At 40.9% G+C, this 17,204-nt stretch overlaps 1 long non-coding RNA gene across 1 annotated transcript; it reads left to right on the plus strand.

Moving 5' to 3' along the window:
- The first annotated feature begins 1,491 nt into the window (after positions 1 to 1,491).
- Positions 1,492 to 16,999, plus strand: LOC116559527. Its single transcript, XR_004272494.1, has 3 exons — positions 1,492 to 1,586; positions 14,027 to 14,032; positions 16,986 to 16,999. It is a non-coding gene; the product is annotated as an uncharacterized LOC116559527 (long non-coding RNA).
- The last annotated feature ends 205 nt before the right edge of the window (positions 17,000 to 17,204 follow it).

A 17,204-nucleotide genomic window follows, 5' to 3' on the forward strand; every position in this document is an offset into this window, starting at 1 on the left:
TTTTCCTATTACCAGCTGTGTAAACTGGTACAATTAGCTTTCTTTTAAAAATTGATATATAATAGTTGTACATATTTTAGGGGTGTATGTGATATTTGGATACCTGCATACAATGTGTAATGATCAAATCAAGGTAATTGGGACGTTCATCACTTCAACCTTTTTTTTGTGTGTGTGTTGGGAACATTACAGATCACTTCAGCTCCAAATAAACAATTAGAAATGACAAAGGGGATGTCACCACTGACCCTACAGAAATACAAATGACCATCAGAAACTACTACAAACACCTCTATGCACACAAACTAGAAAACCTAGAAGAGATGGGTAAGTTCCCTGGACACATACACTCTCCCAAGACTGAACCAGGAAGAAATTAAATCCCTGAACAGACCAATAATGAACTCCAAAACTGAATCAGTAATAAATAGCCTATCAACCAAAAAATGCTCAGGACCAGATGGATTCACAGCCGAATTCTACCAGATGTAGAAAGAAGAGCTTGTACCATTCCTATTGAAACTATTCCAAAAATTTGTGGAGAGACTGCTCCCCAATTCATTCTGGCAGAGACACAACAATAAAAAAAGAAAACTTCAGGACAATATCCTTGATGAACATTGATGCAAAAAGACTCAACAAAATACTTGCAAACTGAATCCAGCAGCATATCCAAGTGCTAATCCACCATGATCAAGTGGGCTTCATCCCTGGGATGTAAGGTTAGTTCAGCATATGCAAGCCAATAAATGTCATTTATCACATAAACAGAACTAAAGACAAATACCACATGATCATCTCAATATATGCAGAACGGCCTTTCAATAAAATTCAGCCCTCCATGTGAAAAATTATCAATAAACTAGGTATTGAAGGAACATACCTCAAAATAATAAGAGCCATATATAACACACCCACAGCCAAGTTCACCCTGAATGGGGAAAAGCTGGAAGCATTCTCCCTGAAAACCAGCACAAGACAAGGTTGCCCTCTGTCACTGCCCCTATTCAACATAGTCTTGGAAGTTCTGACCAGAGCAGCCAGGGAAGAGAAAAGATAAACGGCATCCAAATAGGAAGAGAGGAAGTCAAACTTCCCTCTTGGCAGATGACATGATTCTATATTGAAAAAACCCCATAGTCTCAGCCTGAAAGGTCTTTGAGCTGATAAACAACTTCAGCAAAGTTTTAGTATACAATATCAGCATACAAAAATCATTAGCATTCCTAGACACCAACAACAGCCAAGCCAAGAACCAAACCAGGAATGCAGTCCCATTCACAGTTGCCACAAAAGAAATAAAATACCTAGGGATACAGCTAACCAGGTAGGTGAAAGATCTATGCAATGAGAATTACAAAACACTGCTCAAAGAAATCAGATGACACACACAAAAAAATGGAATAACATCCCATGTTTATGGATAGGAAGAATCAATATCATCTGAATGATCATATTACCCAAAGCAATTTATAGATTTAAGGCTATTCATATCAAACTACCAGTGACATTCTTTACAGAACTAGAAAAAACTATTTAAAAATTCATATAGAACCAAAAAGCCTTAATAGCCAAGGCAGTCCAAAGTAAAAGAACACAGCTGGATGTATCACACTATCCTGCTTTATATTACAGGGCTAGTAACCCAAACAGCATGGTGCTAGTACAAAAATAGACACATAGACCAATGTAACAGAATAGAGAACCCAAAAATAAGGTCAAACGCCTGCAACCATTGATCTTTGATGAAGCTGACAAAATCAAGCAATGGGGAAAGCACTCCCTATTCAGTAAATGCTGCTGGGATAATTGGCTAGCCATATGCGGAAGATGGAAACTGGACCCCTTCTTTGCACCATATACAAAAATAAACTCAAGATGGATTAACGACTTAAATGTAAAACCCAAAACTATAAAAACCCTGGAAGACAACCTAGGTAATGCCACTCTGGACATAGGAATGGACGAAGATTTGATGGCAAAGATGGCAAAAGCAATTACAACAAAAGCAGGAATGGACAAATAGGATCTAATTAAACTAAAGAGCTTCTACACAGCAAAAGAAACTATCAACACAGTAAATAGACAACCTACAGAACGGGAGAAAAGTTTTACAAAGTAGCATCTGACAGAGGTGTACTATCCGGCATCTGTAAGGATCTTAACTCTATAAGAAAAAAACTCCATTAAAAAGTGGGCAAAGGACATGAACAGACAGTTTTCAAAAGAAGACATACATGCAGCCAACAAGCATATGAAAGAAAGCTCAGTATCACTTATTAGAGAAATGCAAATCACAACCACAATGAGATACCATTTCACACCAGTCAGAATGGTGATTATTGAAAAGGAAAAAAATAACATGCTGGCAAGGTTGCAGAGAAAAGGGAATGTTTATATACTCTTGGAGTGTAAATTAGTTCAACCATTGTGGAAATCAGTGTGGTGATTCCTCAAAGAGCTAAAAACAGAACTACCATTTGACCCAGCAATCTTATTACTGGGTATATACCCAAAGGAATATACATTATTCTATTTTAAAGACACATGCGCGCATATGTTCATTGCAGCACTATTCACAATAGCAAAGACATGGGATCAACCTAAATGTCCATCAATGATGGACTGAATAGAGAAAATGTGGTACATATATATCATGGAATACTATGCAGCCATAAAAAAGAATGAGCCCATGTCTTTTGTGGGAGTATGGATGGAGCTGGAGGCCATTATCCTTAGTAAACTAATGCAGGAACAGAAAACCAAATACCACATGTTCTTGCCTATAACTAAATGATGAGAACTCATGGACACAAAGGGGAACAATAGACCCTGGGGTCCTACTTGATGGTGGAGGGTGGGAGGAGGGGGAGAAACAGAAAAATAACTATTGCGTTCTATACTTAGTACCTGGGTTGCAAAATAATCTCTATGACAAGCCCCTGTGATACAAGTTTAACTATACAAACCACATATACCCTTGAACCTAAAAGTTAAAAATATCCCCCCAAAACAAATCTAGTTATTTTGAAATATATAATAAACTGTTGTTAACTATAATTTCCCTACTGTGCTATTGAATACTGGAACTTATTCTAACTGTATTTTGTACCCCTTAACCACTTTCTCTCATTCCCTCTCCCCACTTCCCTTTCCAGCCTCTGGTATCTATCATCCTCCCTGAGAGTCACTTTTTAAACGTTCACATGTGAGTGAGAACATGTGGCATTGGTCTTTTGTGTCTGGCTTATTTCACTTAACATAATGCCTTCCAGTTCCATTCATGTTGCTGCAAATGACAGGATTCATTCTTTTTTTGAGACAGGGTTTAACTTTGTCGCCCAGGCTGGAGTGCAGTGGTGTGATCTGGGCTCACTGCAGCCTCAACCTCCCAGGGTCAAGTAATCAATCCTCCCATCTCAGCCTCTCAAGTAGCTGGTTAATTTTTGTTTGTTTGTTTGTTTGTTTTTGTGGAGACAGAGTTTTGTCATGTTGTCCAGACTGGTCTCGAACTCCTTAGTTCAAGTGATCCACCAGACTTGGCCTCCCAAAGTGCTGAGATTACAGGCATGTACCACCATACCTGGCTGATTTCATTCCTTTTTTAAGGGTGAACACTTCTCTATTGTGTATATGTACCACATTTCTTTATCCATTCATTCATCAATGGGCATTTAGGTTGATTTCATATCTCGACTTTGCGGATAGTGCTGTCATAAATATGGGAGTGCACATACCTCTTCAGTGTACTGATTTCCTGTTTTAGGGATATATACCCAGCAATGAGATTTCTGGATCATGTGGTAGTTCCGTTTTTCAGATTTTTGAGAAATCTTAATACAGTTCTCCGTAATGGCTGTCCTAATTTACATTTCTATCAACAGCATATGCAGGTTCCCCTTTGTCTGCATCCTTGCTAGCATTTGCTTTTTTTTTTTTTTTTTTTGTCTTTTTGGTAATAGCCATTCTAACTGGGATGAGGAGATATCTCATTGTGGTGTTGGTTTGCATTTCCCTGATGATTAATGGTTTTGGGCATTTTTCTATATACCCATTGGCCATTTGTATGTCTTCATTTGTTCTGCATATATTCTGGTTGTTAATCTCTTCTCTGATGGATAGTTTGTGCATATTTTCTCCCATTGCTTGAGTTTTCTCCTTTGTTTCCTTTGCTGTGCAGAAGCTTTTTTTTTAGCTTGATGTGATCCTATTTGCATAGTTTTTCTTTGGTTACCTATGATTTTGAAGTCTTATCTTAAAAAATCTTTGCCCAGACCAATGTCCTGTAGCATTTTCTTCTAGTAGTTTCATAGTCTGCGGTCTTAAATTTGAATCTTTAATCCATTTTGAGTTGATTTATGTAAATGGTGAAGGATGGGGACTTAGCTTCATTCTTCTGCATATGGATATCTGGAGTGCAGTGGTGTGATCTCAGAGCACTGCAACCTCTGCCTCCCAGGTTCAAGTGATTCTCCTGCATCAGCCTCCCGAGTAGCTGGGACTACAGGTGTGCGCCGTAACACCGGGCTGATTTTGTATTTTTAGTAGAGATGGAGTTTCACCGTTTTGGCCAGGCTGATCTCAAACTCCTGACCTCAGGTGATCCACCTGCCTTGGCTTCCCAAAGTGCTGGGATTACAGGCATGAGCCACCACGCCTGGCCTCTAGCACCATTTATTAAAGAGACTTTCCTTTCCCCATGTCTGTTCCTGGTCCCTGACAATCAGCTTTCTGAGCTTTAGCTTCCTCATTTCTAAAATGGGAAGTACAATGGCTACTACTTTTGGGGGTTGTTCTGAAGATTAAATGCATTAGGTATATATATGTGAAGGGTTTAGTACGAGGGACCTACCTGTGAAGCAGGCAATGAAAATTGAGTCTATTATGCAGTGTATGTGAAACTTGTGAATTCTGGTATGCAAGAAATAAAAACTGGCTTGTTTTCTACAACTTCATCTAATTTGCAGCTCAGAACCCCCATCCTAACCCCTCATTTCTTGAGGCTGGCAGTACTTCACAGTCTGCTCAGATCTTGGCCCTGCCAGTTACTAGCTGGGCTACCTCATGCCAGTTATTCTGCTTTCCTCTTTCAGTGTCCTCTTCTGTAAGTTGAACTGGTTATTATAGCATAAAGTCTGACACTATGGGCTCTGAAGCTGAAACAGACCCAATAGTCCCATAGACAGTTTTTCGGATAAAACCTAGAAATTGAACCTCTCATCTTAAAACTTGAAACTTATATTTCTCTGAGTTCATTCCTTAGGAAATGACCTTAAGGCCATTCAAAAAAAGTATCAAAGAATTGAAACTCGCCAGATCACCGCATCCAGACAGTGAGATGCCAGACCTTTCATTCATCATGATTGCTTCCTGGCCCCTCCCTAGTTCCTATTTTCTTACACATTGTTACATTTCTTCCCGGCTGTGTAAATCCCTAGTTTTAGTTGGTCAGGAAGATGGATTTGAGACAGAGCTCCCATCTCCTCAGCTGCAACGCCCGATGAAAGCCTTCTTCCCTGGCAAGAATTGTCTGTCACTGGCTTCCTGCGCAGCAAACAGCAGGACCTAGCCTGAACCCTGGTGTTTCGGTAACAAAACCAGGAGTCTGTTTTTGCATCCTGGTTCATCTACCTCAGAGCTGTGTGACCTTGGAGGAATTCCTGTACTAATTTATTTTCCTCATCTGTAAAGTGGGAATAGAACTACCTAAAGTGTTTGTGAGGATTAAGCCTCCTTGAACTGTGCCTAACACATAGTGAACATTCAATCAATGTTAAATATAGATAGTCTTATTTTTCAGGGAAATATGAAGAAATTAGTGTTTATGATTCCATTATCTAGAGGCATCCACTGTTAACATTTTAGTGTGTTTTATTAGTATTTTTATATGTAACTTTTCAAAGTACAGTACTCTATTAGACACCTGGTTATTCTTTTTCTTACATCACAGCCATTTCCTCCATGTCACTGGTTTTTAGAAACCTTTATTAGCAGCACTGTATTCTGTCATATGATGAAATTTATTTTTTCTTCCTCTATCGTGTACTTACATGGGGTCTAAGTTGTTTTATGACAGTTACCTTTGTAATAAATGGCTTTAAGAAGACATTTCTGGACATTCTTTGGTTACTTCCTTTGGCTAGAGTCCTACCTTCGTAAACACTAGGTCCTGTAGCATGATTGCTTTTAAGTCTTTTTACAAATATATTGCCAAATTGTGCTCTAGAAATACTGCACCAAACCTATGTTCTTAGCAGCTGGATTTAACGGTGCCCATTTCACCACGGCTTCACCAACATTGAGTGTTCTTTTAATTTACCCGCTGGCTTTTGTAAATACCCTACTCTTACCTGTAGCCCAGTGAGGTCCAATAGGATTTTTGCAGTGATGGAAATGTCCAGTATTAGCACTGGTCAATGTGGTAGCTACTAGTTACATGGGGCTATACAGTCCTTGAAATGCAGCTAGTGAAACCAAGGAAGTGAATTTCTAACTTAATTTAAATAGCAACATACAGCTACTGGCTGCTGTATTGGACATTTCATCTCTGAACTCTCTTTACGATGAACACAGAGTGCATGATTGTTCTAGACCTCATCTAGTGCTCTCTTCTATCTGTGATGGGAACTGGGTGACACAGCAGGACAACCACCAGGGATGTGATCCTCTTTTTTCTTCTTATGTCTCTCAGCAGTGTTCCCAGAAGGCTACCAGCCCAGAATGCTGGGGACACTTCTCATTAGAGGGATTTAAATTGTGTACCCAGTAATTGGCTATATTCTCTTCTCTGTTTTCCAGAGTTGCTGCCTCTCATACCCTGATATATTTAGACCTATTTCCAGGGTGCTATAGAAACCCCAGATAAACCGTCTCTGTTGCTTTGCCACCTGGCTTGTGTGTTTGGAAATTGATGAGCCTGCTTCCTTCTGCCTCTTCAACAATAGATGACAGTCCTTGCTTAGAATCTAGGGTTTTTGTTTCTCACACTTCAAATGCTTTGCTTGTAGCATATTCAGTATTGTTTGTTCTGTCCATGTAACTAGTGACACAGTATGGCTCACTGCAGGCCTCAGCTCAATACCTCTGATAGAGTCAGCCGGGTCCCTTTGCAAAGTGTTGCTCCATCTGCTCAGCCCTGACCAGTGGGGCCAGAATTGAACAAGAACAAGACCAAACTGCCCGAGGAAACAGCTGCCAAATGGCTCTTGGCAGACGTGGAGATGCCCTGTGGCCTACTCCTGACCACATCAGAAGAGAAATTAATGTCATACTGTATTGTCTAGTTACTTAATTCTTGGCAAGCCCAAGCTATGGATAATCTCATTTGTAAATAGATCAAATCATTTCAAACCTCTAAAAGGAACAGGCCGCAAGAAATGGTAAAAAGGTTTGAATCTGCTCTTAGATTGAAGACGATGTTGTAACTTATCTACTGTTCTAAGAGTAAACCTATGTGGTCCCCTGTGGTCTGACTACCATTGCCTTTTATTTCTAAGTCATAACTTATAGTTCCACAAATTGGAGAAGAGATCAGGAATCTACCCAGTAAACTATTATATCTGAATTCCATCTAAGGCAAATTCTTTTCAAAATAACTGGGATAAGAGACAGCCCTCTTAGATGTTGGCTGTGTGTTTGCTGAGTGTCTGGTATGATACTCCATGCTTTGCATGGATTATTCCCTTTAATCCTTAAAATATTCTCCTAGAGGCGGTGACATTTTAATTCTCATTTGCAGGTGAGGAGGTTTTAAGGATAGTGGCTTGCCTAATGTCACCAAGATAGTAAATGATGAAACCAGAATTGCAGTACAAGTAAATTGACTTGAAGGGTCTATATTTCTACCTCCGGTACTAGTAATTACAACAGTGAACATTTGAGGGCCACTTTCTGTGTGCCAGAAACTGCTATGCACTTCATGTGAATTATCAGAGTTTTCTTATTTTGTTTTTTTTAATTATCACAACAATCTTATAGGCCGAGGATATCACTCTTACCCCCAGTTTATAGAGGAGCAAACTGAGGCTTACAGACTAGAAGAAGATTGACCAAGGTTGAATGGGAGGAAAGTGGTGGGCCAGGATGGGCTCACAGGTTACGTCGTCCTAAAGCCCAAGTTCTTAGCTACAAGGCTGCATTCCTTCCCCTTCCAGTTTGAGGATTTGTCCTGGGAGGTAGCCAGAGTGTTGTTTCTTAGAGATTCTCAACTGATGAATAACACAATAATATGTTTTTAAATTAAACTATGAATTAGGGCAGTGCTACAGGTCTGTGGTGTTGGAGTAGAAGAGATTTATGGTATAAATCAATGCTTCTCAAACTAGTAGTCATGGTGAAGTACTAGGTTTTAGTTTAGTTTTGTTTTGAGACAGTCCCCCTCTGTCACCCAGGCTGGAGTGCACTGATTTGATCTTGGCTCACTGCATCTTCCATGATTCTCATGCCTCAGCCTCTCGAGTAGCTGGGACTACAGGCATGTGTCACAATGCCCAGCTAATTTTTGTATTTTTAGTAGAGACAGGTTTTGCCATGTTGGCCAGGGTGGTCTCAAACTCCTGACCTCAGGTGATCCGCCTGCACTGGCCTCACAGAGCGCTGGGATTACAGGCATGAGCCATCCCACCTGGTCAGTAGTAGGTTTTATTTCCAGTTCATCACAGATTTGTTCATGGTCTTACTACCGACGCCACCTGGGCCACACCCAATTCAGCAGGGAGCTAGCACCCTGAATGATCTGTACCTGGTTTGGTGAGACAAGCCACAGACCCTTTACCCAGATATCTCAGTAATGTCAACTTGTTGTAAAAGTTAGTAAACTTTTTCTCAATTTCTTGACTGATCTAATTTTAGACAGGTAACAAATAGTTCATGAACTGGTGCCAGGATGGGCATCTCAATTATTATTGAGAATCATGATTGAAAAATGAAAGCTTTCAGGCTCAGAATCCAGTAATCACCAATTCTAGTTCCTGCATGTACCTTGCTGTGTGGCTCTCAGAAAGTCGCTTAAATTCTCAGAGTTCAACTTCTTTGTCTATCAATGAATGGATCTGGAGCCGAGAAATAAAAGATCCCTGCTAGCTCCAAGACACTATCATTCCATGTTGATTTCAAGAGTCTTCTGTGTGGCAGATGCCAGTGGCCAGGAGCATGAGAACAACATACAATTTAGAACATATCAAAATGCTCTGTTTCTTGACAAAGCCTGGCACAAGAGAGTTGGGAACTTTGCCTAATAAAGTGTTCTTGTGATTTACAGCCAGTGACATCCTTTTGTTTGACAAATGAATTTCAAGGGCACCAGAGTAGGTTGTATATGCTGAAAATCAAAGCATGCACTATGTGCCAAAGTGAGCTGTGTGTGATAAATCTTTGAGTTTAATTACAATGATAGTTAAAATAACAGGAAATATAATGAGGTTTGTGAAGTATAATTCCTTTGTTGGTTGTTAAGTATGGTTTCTTTCAACATCAGTCAGGAAGCCAGGCCTGGGGTCCTGGGTTTCTACGTCAATCGTGTTTGAGAAAGTGATTCAAGGGCCTCCACTTCTTCTATGGTACCGTCAGAGGGATGCTTTCATTCTGTTTTCTAAATTCTTGCCATCCAAAGTGTGATCCACAGGCCAGCAGCCTTGACATCTCCTCCCAATTGGTTAGAAATGCAGAGTATCAGGTCCTACCTCAGGCGGAAGGAATCAGGCTCTGTATTTTGACAAGACTCCCAGGCCAACTGGAGTGTGGAGAGAGCAGCTCAAGTCATGGAAATGGTGGCGGAAATGGGGAAAACGGAAGCAGCGCTTTCAGTGGCCTGTTGTATACCAGACCCTGTGCCAGGTACCAAGGATGGGGCCTAGAGGGGACAGAACTGATGCCCCTTTTTAAAAAAGACCATCTAGTCACTCATGTCACACTGGACTCAGTACTGTGATGGAGCAAGTGAGTGGCACCATAGGTATGCCGAGGACAGGTGCCCAACTCAGACCTAGGGGAGTTGGGAAGTCTTACCAGGGATGTGGCTTTTAGGCTGAGACATGAAAGTCTAATCAAAGTGAAGAGAAACATGCAGTTTCTCTAGTGGGGGTCATGATGTGGGGCCATAGGGGTTTGCTTTGCTTTCTAGCTTGGAAGGAGTTTAAGGTGGGCTTATAGTTGGCCCTTGCTTCCCCAGACCAGGGGCCAGCAAACTATGGCCCATGGAGTAACTTCAGCCTGCTGTTTGTTTTTATGAATAAAGTTTTATTGGATTACACCTGTGCTCATTTGTTTACACACTGTAGTTGGTTTTGTGATACAACAGTAGGGTTGAGTAGTTGAAACCGAGAGATCTTCTAGTCTTTTAAAATGAAAAACACTTACTAACTAGCCCTTTCCATAAAATGTTAGTGAACTCTTTTTCTAGACTAGTGGTTCTCAAATTGTTTCTAGCTGAGTAGCATCAGCATCCCCTGGGAAATTGTTAGATGTGAAAATCCCTGGCCCCACCCCAGACCCATTGAATCAGACTCTCTGGGGATAAGACCTGGTGATCTGGGTTTAACGCATCTTCCAGGTGCATCTGATGCATGTGCAGTCTGAGAAACACTACCTCATATCCAGCTCCTTTGTGCTTTGGGGTCTTCACATAGTCACTTCTCTCTGGACCGGCTTTCCTCAGATCATTGTGTGCCTGGCTTCTTTTTTTTTTTTTTTTTTTGAGACGGAGTTTCACTCTTGTTACCCAGGCTGGAGTGCAATGGTGCAATCTCGGCTCACCGCAACCTCCGCCTCCTGGGTTCAGGCAATTCTCCTGCCTCAGCCTCCTGAGTAGCTGGGATTATAGGCACGCGCCACCATGCCCAGCTAATTTTTTGTATTTTTAGTAGAGACGGGGTTTCACCATGTTGACCAGGATGGTCTCGATCTCTTGACCTCGTGATCCACCCGCCTTGGCCTCCCAAAGTGCTGGGATTACAGGCTTGAGCCACCGCGCCCGGCCATGTGCCTGGCTTCTTTTGTCCTTCGGGCCTCAGCTCAAGTGACCCTCCTTCAGGAAGACCTTCTTTCAACACCAGTCTAAAGATGCCTCTTTGTCCAGTCTATCCTATCAACTCACTCTTATTTTTTATGTCACATACCCTATTTCTCCGAATTTTTTCAAATTGACAAATAATTGTATATATTTATGGGGTGCAATGGGGTATTTTGATATGCGTATGCGTTGCAGAATGATTAAATCAAGCTAACTGACATATCCAGCACCTGATCAACTTGTTTGTGGTGTGGTTAGAATGTGTGAAATCTACTTTTCTAGCATTTGGAAACTTACAATATTATTAGCTATAGTCACCGTATCGTACCATAGACCACTAAAACTTATTCCTCCTGTTTAAACTTTTTGCCCTTTGATCAACATCTCCCTTTCACCTAACCCCAGATTCTGGTAATCACCATCCTACTCTCTACTTCTATAGTTTTGACTTTGTAAGATTCCATATTGGATTAGTCCATTTTCACACTGCTATAATGAATTACCCGAGACTAGGTCATTTATAAAGAAAAGTGGCTTAATTGACTCACAGTTCTGCATGGCTGGGGAGGCCTCAGGAAATTTGCGATCATGGCAGAAGGTGAAAGGGAAGCAAGGCACATCTTACATGGTGCCAAGGTGGTGGGGGAATGCCACACTTTTAAGCCATAAGATCTCATAAGATTTCACTATGACGAGACAGCATGGGGGCAACCACCATGATCCAATCACCTTCCACCAAGCTCCCCTGGCATGTGGGAATTACAGTTTGAGTTGAGATTTGTGTGGGGACACAGAGCCAAATCATATCACATGTATACAAATACCACATGAGAGGTCATGTGGTATTTGTCTTTCTGTGCCTGGCTTATTTCACACAGCATAATGTTCTCCAGGTTCATCCATGTTGTTACAGATAACAAAGTTCCCTTCTTTTAAAAGGCTTTGTAGTATTCCATTGTGTGATAATTTGCAAAGTCATTTATTCTCTCTTTGCTTCAGTTTCCTCATCTGTAAAATGGGGATGATAATTGCACAGTGTTACCAAGTTGTTGTGAAGAGTAAATGAATTAAAGGGCTTAAACCTGGCTCACATAGGTATTTGTTTAAGAGATGATACAGTGTTTTAGAAGTTCCCTGGGGTAACTTGTCAGGAGTCACTTGCCAGAGTAGTGAATTGGCTTTGGTTTGGACCCCACAACTCCTGAACACTAAGCTACAGTTAAAAAAATTGTTTTTATTTCCATAGCTTTTGGAGTATAAGTGGTTTTTGGTTATATGGATGAATTGTATAGTGATGAATCTGAGGTTTCAGTGCACCTGTCACCCAAATAGTATACATTGTACCCAATATGTAGTTTTTGTTCCTTACTCCCTTCTCAGCCTTCTCCTTCTGAGTCTCCAAAGTCCATTAAGCAAAATTTATTTATTTATTTTTTTGAGATGGAGTCTCTCACTGTCACCTGAGCTGGAGTGCAATGGCACAATCTTCACTCACTGTAACCTCCATCTCCCAGGTTCAAGCAATTCTCCTGCCTCAGCCTCCTGAGTAGTTGAGACTATAGGTGCCTGCCACTAAGCCCAGCTAATTTTTGTATTTTTAGTGAAGACAGGGTTTCACCATGTTGACCAGCATGGTCTCGATCTCCTGACGTTGTGATCCATCCACCTCAGCCTTCCAAAGTACTGAGGTTAGAGGCATGAGCCACTGTGCCTGGCCGCTGAAGTTATTTTCAACTGGGCTCCTTCAGTCTCTTATTCCAATAACTGGACAAGTAGAATGCTGGTGCTGATAGATCGTGAATGCACTCAGAATAAACCCTCTTGTTTGATAGGTGGAGGAGATAAGGCCTTGGTAGTAACTCCTGGCTGCTCTATCATTGTGGAATGCTTTACTGGTCTTAGCTTTTTCATCCTCCAGCTATTCTTCCTTAACCCCAATTTTAGAAGAAATACCTGTGGCTCAAAGAGTTTGACTATGTTGGCTAAAGTCACATAGCTAGAAATGGCATAGGTGTGGCTCATACCCAAAGGTCTGCATTCTTAACAGATGTCTGGGACTAGTCCTAAAGCAACCCAAGTGAACATGATTTCTACCTGTGTGGCTCCTTTTGAGGTTGTATTCTGGAAGAGTAGAATCCAAGCTCCCAACAACGACATAAACCTCATACACATCCTTATTGCTGTCTACTGAAATGGTCCCAGTGGGCTTTTCTTTGTGGTTGCATGATTCAGAAAATCCGAATAGAGGAAATGCCAAAAGGACTGGTTAAGCTCATTTCCCTTGAATGCTCTGCTTCTTTCATTAAGTTTGACACTGTTGACACTGAACTTGGTGCTTCTAGGATAGCTGTTAGCATTCAGTTAACTTGACATCTCGCTGGGCGGGGCGGGGTGGGGGTGGGGGGTAAAGGGAAAAAGGACACTATGTGGAAAATTAAGTAACCTTGACAATTCAAAAAGGTAAGGGTGGTCCAATATCCACTTGCCTGTAGGAAAGTTTCAATGCCCTGACTATGGAAAAATATTAACATGTGATGAAGAATTGCTTGCAAAACCAAATATGTAATTCCTTATGCCCTATGTTTTAAGGGTGAGGCCCTTTGAAATAAGGCAGGCATGAGATTGATAATTACATAAAGGTAGGTCCTCCTTGTTCAAAGAATTAACAATAAGGGGTGCTGGCTTTCCCAGGCAGTTCATCTCAGGACTTTATAATTGCTTTCATCTTGATAACATCCCAGGTCAGGTTATTTTTATTGCTTGCAAAGAAGAAGTGCCCTCAAGTTATCTAGGAAAAGCCAGTCAAAAGCACATTTATAAAGGTATTGACCTTAAAATAATAAAGTGTGTAGTTGAGGGGGTGTAAAGGCATATTGGGCTTCTGCAGGATTTGGAGGCAAGGGTATTGTCGTTGGGGAGCAGCCGAGGGTGGAAGAAGAACTGGAAAACTGGAACCTAGCAAATGATTCAAGTGCATTTGGATGCATTTATTTGTTTATTTATTCTGACTTTGAGAAGTCAAAAGTAATTATGAATCATAAATATCCACTGTGCTCAGTGTTCACATAGCTTTCTTTGAGGCAGCTTCAGTGGTATGGAAAATACAGAAAGAAAAGAAAATCATTTAAAATAGTTGCAGTGCTGAAATCTTAGCCACAGAAAGATTCAGTAATTAGAGGCTTTTGAATGGAGCTTCAGTTCTCAGATGTGAAGTACAGACTTTGGGGAAGCACTATGGGACAAATAAAGCCTTTTTCCTCCTTCTCTGAACTAAACGTTGTGAAAATCAAGCCAGCTCTTGGCCTTAAGTGTGGACATGGGCCTACGTTGTGGGATTCAAGGGAAGAAAGTAGCTAACAACACTCAAAACATCTCTCAAAGTCCTGCTCTGAGATCACAACCCATAATGACAGGTGGGTTTCTTTCTTTGGATAACTCTGATTTATTGGTAGTAGATGACTGAAGGGCTGTGTTGAGAAGGACTCAGAGGTCATCTCTGGCCTTGGCAAGAAAGAGTGCCACAGTTGATTAGTAATGTCTGCCATGGAATTGAGAGGGTCATGGTTTTGTGTGTATCAAGCAGTGGCTGTCACCAACTTACTGTTGAGCTAAGGTGCTATCCCAGGAAAGTACTAAGCAATGCAAATCCATTACATAAGTTGGACCATAGCCTCATTCTTAATGATTGACTCTGAGAGTTTTAATAGACAAATATGTCTATTTGCTTAGGTTCTGGGGTAGATATGTGTCCAGTTGTTCCGAAGGCTAAAGTGACTATAAAGCAAGAGTTGGCAAACTTTTCCTATAAAGTGCCAGAGAGGAAATATTTTAAGCTTTGCAGGCTGTTCAGTGTCTGTCACAGCTATTCAGCTCTGCCATTGTCATGCAAAAGCAGCCATAGACCATATAGAAACAAAAGGCATGGCTGATTTTCAATGAAACTTCATCTACAAAAATAGGCAGTGGACCATATTTGGCCCTTGAGTCATAGGTTTGCCAACCTCTGTTGTAAAGTAACTGCAGTGCCCTCTGGTAGAGGGAACAGTTAATAGACTGCGACTCTGGCATGAGGTGGTTTTGATGAACAGCTGTGTTCACAGGTTGAAAACTCATAAGTAGAGGAGCTTCTATAGCTGTGACCTATGGTCTCTCGCTTGTTTGCAGGCAGATCTTACACAAAAGAGGAGGATATCACAGCTTTGGTTTTTGGGCAACAGAGATTATGGCCAAGTGTCTACTTCTCCTTTGGTTTGTAATTATATAGTTGCTTCTGAAATTTGTTCAATACTTACATAATGTAAACCAGATTTAGATACCTCATAGAGACTAATTTTTTTGTCCTCTATAATAAAATGATACAAAATACAAGACTGTCTCATTTAAAAACTTAAATAAAATGGAGTTTATGTGTCATAAGCGGCCTTAACTTTCCGTAACTTCCCACTTCTGGACTTGTCTACACCCATTCTCATTCTGTTTCCTTAGAGGTTGAGTTAAGGGTCCTTCTCTGGGGTCCCAAGTCACTTCACATATGCCCCTATTGGCACATTCAACACTTAACTGAAATGAGCTGATTGCACACTTGTCTCTTTGGTTAGGTTCAAGTTGCTTGAGTGGCTTTTCTTTCTCATGTCAGTGTCTGCAACACCTAGTGTAATTCGTGGTATATGGTAGATATGTCCAGTAAAAACAACACAGTATGCTTAGGGAAATAGTGGTAATATGGTTAGTGAAAATAAGTATTAAAAACGTCACTAATATTTACTGTGTGCTTTCTTTATGAAGGGTGTAAGGTGTTCTGCATATATTATTGCATTAGACCATGATATCACCCCTATGAACTTTTATTAGTAATTTCAAAAAGCGTTTCAGCAACCCTGTACATAATTCCCATCTTACAGATAATAAATATAAATATGGAAAATGATATATGAAGAACTTATGGTTATGAGTTGAAATAAGGGTCTATTTTTTACCTTTCAGTTGTTGAGTTCACAGGAAAAGCCTGCAAATATTTGACCTGTGTTACAGTGAGTTCAAATGCTAATTATGAACGTTTACTAATAGGAAAGTTAAGATAACAGTTCTTGAACAATTAGAAGATGTGGCCACACCAGGCCTGCACTCATCATGGCAACATGGTTGTATGTATAGGAGTTGCCAAACTTTTTTTTTTTTTTTTCTGTAAAGGGCAAGATAGTAGATAATTTTGTAGCTCAAATGACAAAATCAAGGCTATTATGTGGTTATTTATATAATCATTTAAAAATGTAAAAACCAGTCTCAGCTCATGGGCTATACAAAAATAGGCAGCATGCTGCATTTGGCCCATGGGTTGCAGTTTGCTGACCTCTGATATATTGGATTCAGAGACTTTGCTGTGCAGATGGGCATCCTCCAGGTTCCCACAGACCATTCCCTCTTCTAAACTGGCTCCTGCCTTTATTTACATAACCTACTGGATTTTTCTAGGTTATTAAGTTTGCACCTTCTAGGCTGTAGGAATGAGTCCAAAGCATAACATCGTCCTTCAGATTCTTCGTATGTCATGTCTTCAAATAGCTCTGCTGGGTGGGAGGGGGAGGAAGATGGACACTTGAGGGTAGAGAAGAGAGAACAAGGGCTGGCAGGCTCCAGCAGATGGTTCTGTTAGGTTGGAGCCATTTGTTAGTAGGAAGGCTAAGCCTGGCTGTGCCATTAACAAGCTGTGCGACCCGGTCTAGCTGAGGCTTCCTGAGCTTCAGTGTCCTCACTTGTACAATGGGGCTGCTGATGCCTGCCTGCCCTGCCTGCCTGCTGCCAAAGCTTGTTCTAAGACTTAGGTCACATTCTCTTATTACTTGAAGTTGTATTGGGAAATGTAGTGTTTAATATTATTTTCTTCTGTATTTAGTATCTATAAACTTTGAGTCATGGAAGATTGAATGAAGGTGAGTTCCTAGTGTAATTGGAGGGCTTGAAGACCACATCCTGAGAGACCAAAACTGGAGAGCACCCTTTCACCCTTGAATGGGTTAGTCTTAGAAATGAAAGCAGGAAACGTCACCATCTGGCAGGTAATTCTTAGCAACAGTTACTGGGTAAAGCTTAATGATGGGAAGTGCTAATTTAGTGTCTTAATTGGGAATGGACAGAAGCTCTCTTTGGTTCTGGGTCTGGCCCTCAGCCATGGGGCCTCAGACTCCTGACTCAGCAC

This window comes from Sapajus apella, unplaced genomic scaffold, assembly GCF_009761245.1.
Source record: "Sapajus apella isolate SASKATOON/1434 unplaced genomic scaffold, GSC_monkey_1.0 scaffold23, whole genome shotgun sequence".
Taxonomy (NCBI): Eukaryota; Metazoa; Chordata; class Mammalia; order Primates; family Cebidae; genus Sapajus; species Sapajus apella.